Source organism: Amblyomma maculatum, chromosome 10, assembly GCF_055883805.1.
Source record: "Amblyomma maculatum isolate TAMU_Amacu chromosome 10, ASM5588380v1, whole genome shotgun sequence".
Taxonomy (NCBI): Eukaryota; Metazoa; Arthropoda; class Arachnida; order Ixodida; family Ixodidae; genus Amblyomma; species Amblyomma maculatum.
In genome coordinates this window covers 7493820-7503448 of record NC_139353.1, presented here as the reverse complement: position 1 = coordinate 7503448, position 9629 = coordinate 7493820, and the positions used below count along the sequence as shown (strand labels likewise).

At 42.1% G+C, this 9629-nt stretch overlaps 1 long non-coding RNA gene across 5 annotated transcripts in view; it reads left to right on the top strand.

Moving 5' to 3' along the window:
* Positions 1-5872: 5872 nt before the first annotated feature.
* Positions 5873-9629, top strand: part of LOC146175493 (uncharacterized) — a 51330-nt gene continuing 47573 nt past the window's right edge. For all 5 annotated transcript variants that reach the window (XR_014701415.1, XR_014701416.1, XR_014701417.1 and 2 more), the window contains exons 1-2: positions 5873-6016; positions 6695-6829. This is a non-coding gene — a long non-coding RNA (uncharacterized LOC146175493). The remainder of the gene's footprint in view (positions 6017-6694; positions 6830-9629) is intronic.

The window sequence follows — 9629 nt, the reverse complement described above, 5'->3', positions numbered from 1 at the left end:
TTTTCATCAAAATATTAGCAGTTTCTTCACCCTGCACAGATTTATTTCTTCCTTTTTAAATGCTTTAAAAAAATTACTCAGCTCTTAGAAATTTTATTCTCACAGGTGGTGCCGATTGCCTCCAGGAAATTTATTTTGGGCTGGCCCGAGGATACGTTTGCGACCGAATGAAATGGTTTTGTAGAAAAAACTTTGGTAATGCATTCTACCGTTTGTTAAAATAGTGATCCTTGACAAGCGGATAGAAGATATTTCAAACCACGAATTTTTTTTTTTCTATTAAGAACGAACTCTAAGCACACTGCGATCGAAAGGCCATGAGCAAGTTTCTGTTGTGTACTGCATGAACCAAACAACCTCAGCAATATTTGTCATATATATACCTGTCTTTTTAAGTAATGAGCAAGTATTGTGGCTCTTCTATTTTGCCCAGGAACCGGAAATTCTTCCTCATATTTGAAATCTGCTGCGTCCCAGCATAAATTGCGGACAATTTAGATATTAAAATTTAAGCTAAAATATTGAAATGAAACTTTCAGCGAGCTTTCGAGCATTGTTAATATGATATTGATATTGGAGTTTCCGCCCTCACAATGCAATTATTTTATATATCGTTTTGCGAAATGTTTGTCAAGTGCTGCAGCTAACTGCCACGAAGCGGATTGCGTTTGAAATGCATAAATATAGCGTCACATTTCGTCTGATGAAAACACGTACCGCTGTCATTACATTGTAGATCCTGTCCACCACATCTAAATAGAGAGATCTCCGTGTACGTCGCCAGGCAGCAACAAATGCCATAGAGCGATACTGTGGGTGGCTGTTGGGGTGCACTGGATGGAAATCCTTCAGCCTCAAGCCCGACAGATCGACAGGATGCTTGGTGGCTTCCTGTCCCATATATTGCACCAGGGCTAAGGCAACCGTGGCCATTCTCAGCAACATCATTTCTGCCTCTTGTTTTCTGTTATAAGAAACATTAGACGTTCATCACTAAACAAAGAGGGCGTTTTCACAATTGACATTCATCCTATAATAAAGTTCTTAAGTGGCTGGTGCAAACAATAGCAAGATCGGAATAGAGCCACGGGCTATTTCGTGAACGATTGCAGTATGACATGCAAAAAGAAGTTACATTCATTATTGCTTTGTTCTTTAAATGAGGTGAATCCGACTGTAGAAATGTCAAACACTGTGCTCTTTACAGTAGTTATACTTCTGCGCTCCACCTTGTTGTCACACAGAACGGGCATCAACTTGTGGATTCAGAGCACTTACATCTGCATAAGTTTGCTTTTTCAAAAGATCGACGGCTGTTCCACTTCTCCTTTCTTAACAGCAGTGCGCTTTCGCCTCTAATTTCTCGTTTTATTGCAAGTGTGGATCAGTAGGAATCGCATACACTTAAACTTACAGAAACCGCTTCCGTAACAATGCACCTTTGTTAAAATTAATTTCTCTCTTTCGTGTCAGATGCCAGCGCCCTTCCGCTCTCCTCGGCATATTATAAAACTGTACATCAAAGTGAAAAAATCTGTTGTATGACCCCGACGTCGCATTTAGCGTCACAATTTATTCCGACTTCCCTGATTTCTTTATCTTTTACAAGAAGGCATTATTAGGCGGGATATTATCTACTACCAGAAAGCGTCTTGATACGGTTGTTTTACTCACGCAGTTGCAAAGAAGCGTTAAACGAGATGGCATCCACGCTACTCAGTTACCATTGAGGGCAGTAAAGATCTGCCTAATTATCAATCGAGAACAAGGCTACCTCGAAACGACGCTAACGAAGGTCGCTATATTTTCAGCTTAGTGAGTGGAACGCATTCGACTCTGCTCGCTAGCAATGTTTTTATGTCGATCCGGCGGTGGCGATAGCAGCAAGCGTGCTCGTTCGGTCGTCGAGCTGAGAATGGCCATTGTATTCGGTAGGGCTCCATTTAAAGTCAGCGCTGAAACACCGAGATTAACAAGCTAAGGATAGTAGAACACTTTGAAAAAATAAATCAGTTGTGCTTACGTACAATTATTCAAGACTGACCTCGGCGCTCTCGCGCTACAAAGATAATGATAATGCTACGTTTGGCGACTTCAAGCATGAGCAAACAAATAGAGCAGGATCATTCCGTGCGCTTCAGTCACAGCGACTAGACAGCAGGCCGGCGACTGATAATAAAAAAATCAAAATAAGGATTTCAAAAGATCACTGCAATATTCTGCTTTCTGAGGTATATTGATGTTGCGTATAACCAAACCACACGATAATTTCATTATGTCACTCTCCTTCTTAGTGATGGGCGTGCAGCATCCTGTGTTAAAAGGGAGCGTCACGGGGAACGTGGCCGAACCGGGAGGGTGGAAGCTCTGAAATCTCTTTCTCAGGATACCTCCTTTGTGGATACGTCCGCCGGAGCAAAATTTAATAAATAGAATGATGGTTTAGTTAACCATTCTAAATAAATAATTAAGATAAATGGAGAAAAATGAGCATGATAGCTACTGCTACCACCCCGTTTCAAAGGGGACGCTCCTATATTCCATCCATCCATCCATCCATGTGGACAAACGGGACATTGGGAACACTCTTAATGATATGCGACACACAACAGAAATACCTAACAAAGTAGAAGACGGAACAGCTGTCCCAGCTGCTCACAATATAGAACACGGCTTGTGAAATTCGGAGGTCATAGTTTCTGATCCCACCTGTAGTATTGGTTGTTTCTTTAAATTTCTAATAATTTACCTCAATTTTATATTATTTCAATTTATTCAATTTAACAAATCTTTGCACTTTGCGGAGTATACAGGATATTTCTCTTCAGATACTTTTACATTTTTATCTCTTAGGAATAAAAAAAGAGAAACAACTGGTAACTCGATTACGCCGTTTGAAGAAAGCTAAGAGTATATGTTAACTTCAACAAACGCCTTGTAAAAGCCGAATTTTTCTATTCAAGGTTCAGCTCATTTTATGATATCCTATATTATGCCTATGTAAACTGTGCAGTTCCCTTGTAGGCATTGTGGACAATTGAGCGTTACCATTTTAAAAAGTATATAGATACTTTAAAACGGATGTTGCTCCCAGGGTGAGATATGTAATTCTGCTCCGAAAAAGATCCGCCGCTAGCATAGAGCCATTGCTGTTTTCATAACAAAAAGCACAACAATTTATTCAAGGCATTTATTAAAGCCTGTCGTCAGAATCATTAACACAGATCTTTAAACATGCTTAATACGCTGTAGCTATAGTTGTATGATTACATCGTAACGCATGCACAAAGTTCGTCATTTGACGCTTTGACAAGGATTCGCAGGAACTCACCGGGTATTAGTCCAATATTTGGCTTCGGAAGCGCTTCCACAGCTTGTGGGTCAGTTGTTTAGGATGGTCTGTTTTGCACGGTTTGAAATGGCGTGAAAATAAAACAAATATTGAGAAAGCAATGCCCTGTCGCCTGCATCATTTGTGAAAAGGGGATAAATATACTGAAAGTTAGAGATGACCTGATTTCTATTATGGCGGAGTACGCCACGTACGTGCCCATGTCGTGCTTTGGTCAATAAGAACAAAAGACTTGAAAGCTTTGAACGGCCATTTAGAGGAGTGCTGGCCAGCCTTTCTTGCGCGCCCTTTAATCGTGCGTGCACAATATAACAGGGTTTATTTGCAAGCTTACGCAGCTGCTTCAGTGAACACTACAACAATATTGAAAAGTTATAATATTGTTCGCTGCATCTGTTAATTGCACATGTTCGCCTCAAGATACTTTCAGTTCAGATGAGGGTATTATGTTCTCAACTAGTTACTACTAATGAGTTTATATCGGCAAGAGAAAAGTGGTGTTGGTCAGAGATCATAAGCTGTTTTCATAATTTTTGCCAACCGGAGTGCGGCCGTGAAAAATTTATTTATTCATAATTAGTAACCTTGCAATGCTCTCTTTAAAAGAAATATACATGATATTATTGAACACAATGACGGGCAGAGGCATATTATTTTATATTACTTTTGGGTAGCCTCAACATAATATATGTAACTATGCAGTAGTGCTGGAGCAGGGAAGTTCCATTCGCATGCCGCTAAATGCGGTTAATTTTGTTTTGCATTGAGCCACAAAATCTAGAGAGGGCCACAAGGGCATGGCTTACGCAAATTCGTGCAGGTAAGCATTTGTACAAGCTTTCTCTTTGTATAATAATTGAACGTCATAAAATGAAGCGCGCCAGTACAACATGTACCTGAATTAGAGACAAGCAGACGCACCAAAAGTTACACTTCAATAGCCGAGTAAGGCGAAAGCAACCTAGGGATAAATTTATTGCTTGGGAAACTCTTCCTGTGCAGCTGACTGGCCTGACAGTGTAGTTCGCTCCAGTCAACTGCTGAAAGACGTGTCAGGAGTCCGCCTAAAGAGGCATGAGCATCTCACACATGCTCACACGTTGGGCCGGGAGCCATAGGAGGACGTTAGAGTGAAGCGGGCAGCGAACATCTCAATGGTGATGGTCGCAATAGCACTTTTGGGCCGTCTGAGAAGCGCTTAGGCGATCCCGACCAATATGTTGTGAACGGAACTCGCACGACCTATGGCATCGGAAGCATAACTGCTGGCATAATCGCCTGCAGGCAGCAAACTGATGAAAGGCAGCTCAGGGTCGCGGCCAAAAAGGAGGTAAAAGAATGAGTAACCGGTGTTACATTGAGGCGACGAATTGACGTCCTAGTCGCGATTGGGGTCATAGTCAACGTATGTAGATAGACCACCTCTACGTAAGCGTGAGGTTAAGGCACTCAGTAAGGCCATTTTTTTCGGAATGGGAATAGCTGTAGTGAAATTTTGGTGGGTAGAGAATAATCGGAGCCGGCCGTGAGCCACTTAGTAAGGAACCGGCGACATCAATGCGTAAGCAGACGATGGGGAGCACCATGAAGCACGGTGACGACGGGAAGAATATCAGCGACGTCGGAGGCACAGGTAGTCGGTATAGCTCTCGTAACAGCGTACTGGGTAGAGTAACCAGTGGCGAAAGCAGTCCATCTTTTCCCAGAATATGGTACCAGGATAGGCCCAAGAAGGTGAAAAAAGCTGCTGCTTTTTTCGACGCTGCTCAGGTAACAAGCTGCAACGAAACAGCGAACGAAGCGATAAATTCCAGCCCAGTAAAACCGCTAGCGCATGCTATCAAACGTGCGTGACACTCCAAGGTACCCTGCTTTAGAAGCGACATGAAGTTGGGCCAGAACTGTAGAACGCAGGCGAGCCGAGACGACGAGCAAAAGGCCCGTGCCATCTGACCGCATATTGCGATGGCATATTGTTTTGTTACGCAGCACAATTATGCTGACGGCAGGATTAGTGTTGTTGTGCCGCTGGTCGATTATGGGTCGCCGTGAACGATCACAACTAGTACCTAGGCATTCATATTGCTTCTAACCTTAGTAGGAAAGTACTTCGAAATTATTGCCACCAAAGCTAAGCGTCTGCTAGGCAACATAAAATGGAATTTTAACTCAGCTCCTGTTAACATCAAGCTTTTATTTTACAGAAGAATAGTTGGTTCGCAAATTGAATATGCACCGTCTGTTAGGGAGCCAGGCACTATCGGTCTCATTGAGCAGTTAGATATTATTCAGAACAGCTGACAGCGTTTTCGCACTGAAATTTAATCTCAACTTCTGAACTCTTAACTCTCGCATCTCGTTGAAAACTGACGCGTATATGCCTGTTTATTAAGAGATGTTAAGATGATGATCGGCATGATAAATTTCTCCTTCAGTCTTAATATGTATTATCACACGTAGACCACATTGACAAAGGTGGCATAATTTTATGATGTACTATAATTTTCTCTCACTCATTCATACCGCGCACGTCGAAATGTTGGAATCGCCTTCCTCCTCCAATTGCAACTCTGACTAATGTTTCAGTATTCCAGTCTGCCGTGCGCATTGTAGACCATATAGATGCTCAGTAATATGGCATATACATTGATTTAGATTTTGTGGGTAAGTTATTCGTTTTGCAGTTCCGTGTATTTAAAACCTTGCCGAAAAATAAGGGCTTGCATATAGGGTAATGATAAATAGTTATCTTTTTTCACATGATTTAATACTGGCACAATAATACATATTTTGGAGTGCTATTTTGACCTCAACTATTACTTACATATTGCTTTCATGCTCTGTTTCGACTGTAGTTATTTTAGTTTTGTACTCCACCCACTTACCTCTGTAATGTTCCTACCCGAACAGCAACAACAATTAAAAATGAATACATTAATAATTTGATTTTGACCAATTATCTTGCATTAGTGATACCAGCTGCGGAAAAGGACCTTAGCATAACACATAACAATCCAAGGTTATCAGTAAAGGATAACACTGTTGTTCTCTTGCCCTAACTGTGGCCGTTTCTCTATATGGCAGTATCTTATGTGACCGATAGGAGAGAATATCGAGTGCTATCGGGGAAAATTCCATGCTAAAAAAAAAGAAAAACTATATAGATTTGCTTCAGATAATGACAAGCTAAGCTTCTTTGCTCACTATTGTTTTTCGCTGGTAAGTACCGTATTCTGAACTTGATTTTGGTCTCATCGTTTAAAAACTCCCGGCCCACTCAGGGTTTAATAAGTGTACTTTGGCTACTCTAGTTATTCATTGTTGCTCTGCTTTGTCACACAGGAACTTTAAAAAACAGGGGCAAGAGAAGAAAAATACTGAAGTACGAAAAGAAAGTGAAAGATTATATATACATGAGACCAAATTTTCGATACATATCACTGATGGATTTGAAGCTATGCGAGTGGTCACTAATTGGTACGTACATCCAGCCTACACCAGAGATTCATCACAGTCCACGTATCCCTCCTATGTAATGCGTCCATTTCTCAACAAAACCAAACTCCATCAAAATTCTTACTACCCTCTCCGCACCTCAATGGATCTCCACCATTGGTTGTTGAATCTTCGAACAAAAATATTTATGCAGACCAAATATTTTATCAATGTCACTTTCTCACAGAATAAACATAAATATTTTAAAATGCTCATTTTTTTTAGTGAAGAGGTTTCAAAAAACAGGAACGATGAACAGCAGTTTTAGGTAGTATTGGCACATCCGATGAAATTTCTGTCAATGACCTTGGAATGAGATCTGAGCCCATATGAACGTTAGCATTTAACGTCAGTTTTTTTCAGGGCCAGTTTTATGGGGAAAAATGAACTGGAATGAGAAAATTTTATCCGGTGAATCTTAAGTACAGCTGGCTGATTTATGGATGACGTCCTCAATTTGTTTTACAAACAGGACCTTGAAAACTGAGAACGCTAAATTTAAATGAACAATTATTTTAAAGTTTGGTCGGCATTACACTGCCGCTTCGTCCCCGAATTCTGGAAAGACCTCGGCCACGCTCCAATTTATGCCACCCTCTGTGTCATCCATAATATCATCTTTTCGCTCATTGCTAATATTATTTAGGCCTGGGGCATACACCGCTAGTCAGAATCGCTGTATTAATCAGTGTCTTCCACTCGAATGAGTTGAAAAGGAAGAGTAATATTTCATAGGTGAGTAAGCACAGTTTATCGCTATTGGGAGCGTTTACCGGCTTTGCTGGTGAGAACTTTGCAGCCGGCTAGCTCCATTTACATCGTAAATCGAAATATGCAACTGCCTCCTATCCTTGACATCTTCCGGTGGAGGAAGCAACTAAAAGCGGGTGTGCGGTGAGTGGAGGCTAGTGGGTAGAAATATATATTAAGGCGAAAGCCTGTAATGCCTCGTCGTTGTCAGCAGGAGCAGCCGGCAGAGGGTGTCACACGTTTGAGGGAGATAATTAAAAATAATTAAGGAAAACCTTGTCTCCACCGGGAATCGCGCCTCCATCTCTTGGGTCTCCAGCCGAGCGCTTTACCAACTGCGCCACGCCCCGAATTATGAAACATTCACCATAATTCTCCTTGTGTACCGTGAGGATAGCGGGGTACCTCGAGTGACAGATACTGCGCCTCTAATTTCCTAAACGAATTATAGAACGCCGGTTAACTTTGATGCGTTCATGAAATGATGGTTATGTTCGACAAGCGGCGTGCCGTGTACCGTCATGACTGGTCATGACGCCACCAGGCGATTTATGCATAAACGAAACTAACCCCACTGAGCGTCCGATCCAGGCGTCCGTGTGGCGCCTTTCCTTTGGCGCTTCCTTGAACACTGCACCACACAGCAAACAGAAGCAGACCCAGATGTCTAGGAGGTGTTAGTACAGTAGGCATCAGCTGCATTTCAAATTGATTTACAGGATAGGAAATTCACAGTATCTCACAATTCTTCGCGGACACATGTGCCACGCCGTAAAGGAAGGGAGGAAGGTGGGAGTGAAAGAAGAGAGGGAGATGAAGGTGCCGTAGTGGAGGGCTATGATCCGCCACGCTATAATAACTTTCGCCCATCGCACTTTAGGGGTCTAAAGTGCACTCTAGAATTTCTTTTTTTCCGTCGCTACCTACACTGTAGTTTCACCCTCCTTCCTATCCGCATAGTCTAAATCTGACGAATTCAAGTAAGCACATACATAAATTTTTCAACAAAAAAGGATAATACTTTCTGATGCCTCTGATGTCATGTCGTCCCCAGTTGTAATCTCAAAGCGACGGCGAGCGAATCTTACTGCTGCAGTGGTTTGATGTGTGGTTTTGCAAAGCCCGTGTTCCGAAGTATGCGGATTCTTTGATGAAGCGGAAATTGCTTTAGCTACACCATTTGTGCGACAGCGTCGCAAAAGGAGCGATGGGAAGCTATTTATTTAAGTCATAAGTGAAAATAACCGATAAGCCAGGCCAATGGCGTCCGCCCTGCAGGGCTACACTGGCCTTGGCCGACCTACCAAAGGCTAAACACGAGCTTATTGACTTGCAAAGGTATCGCAGTTCAGCTCTAGGGCCTATCACTCACTTGCGTACCCTGGGTCTTTTCTGGACATGACTGCTACTGCACCTCTTGAAATGTGGAAGTGTGAAGGAGGGTTGAACGGCTCAAGTGCTACGAGATGGTGGGTACATCCTACTAGACCTCAGGAGATTAGGAAGAATATTTCTCTGTATTCTCTCTAGCATCCGACGTAGTACTGATAAGGACCTAGAGTTCAGTTTGCGGCAGCTGAAGGCCGTGGATGGCTCTTGTCTTCATTACGACACCATGTAAAATGTTGCTTAGCTTGAGCGCTAGCGTTTGTAACCAACTGCTCAAAAGGCGAGAATTCGTAGCAGGAATGCTCGTTGTTGTATTTTCATCTGTTTTATTTATTTATTTATACAGAGTACTTACAGAATCCTCACTGAGGCATTATTGTAGGGAGGGGGGGAAACAACACAAATAAAAACTGATATATAGTACCGAATAGCTTAGGAAAATGATGCGATTTGTATTATTGTTCTTACATAGTTTTATTTCTACAGGTGGGTGTACAGAAATCTATACCCAGCATGCTAAACAGAGGCGGCTATATATGTACAGCTGTACAGAAAAAGGGATAATAGAGGTCATCTGCCTGACAAACGGCTTCACTTTTACGAAATGACGCCTCGTGAAATGACGCCTCGACAGAAACAATAT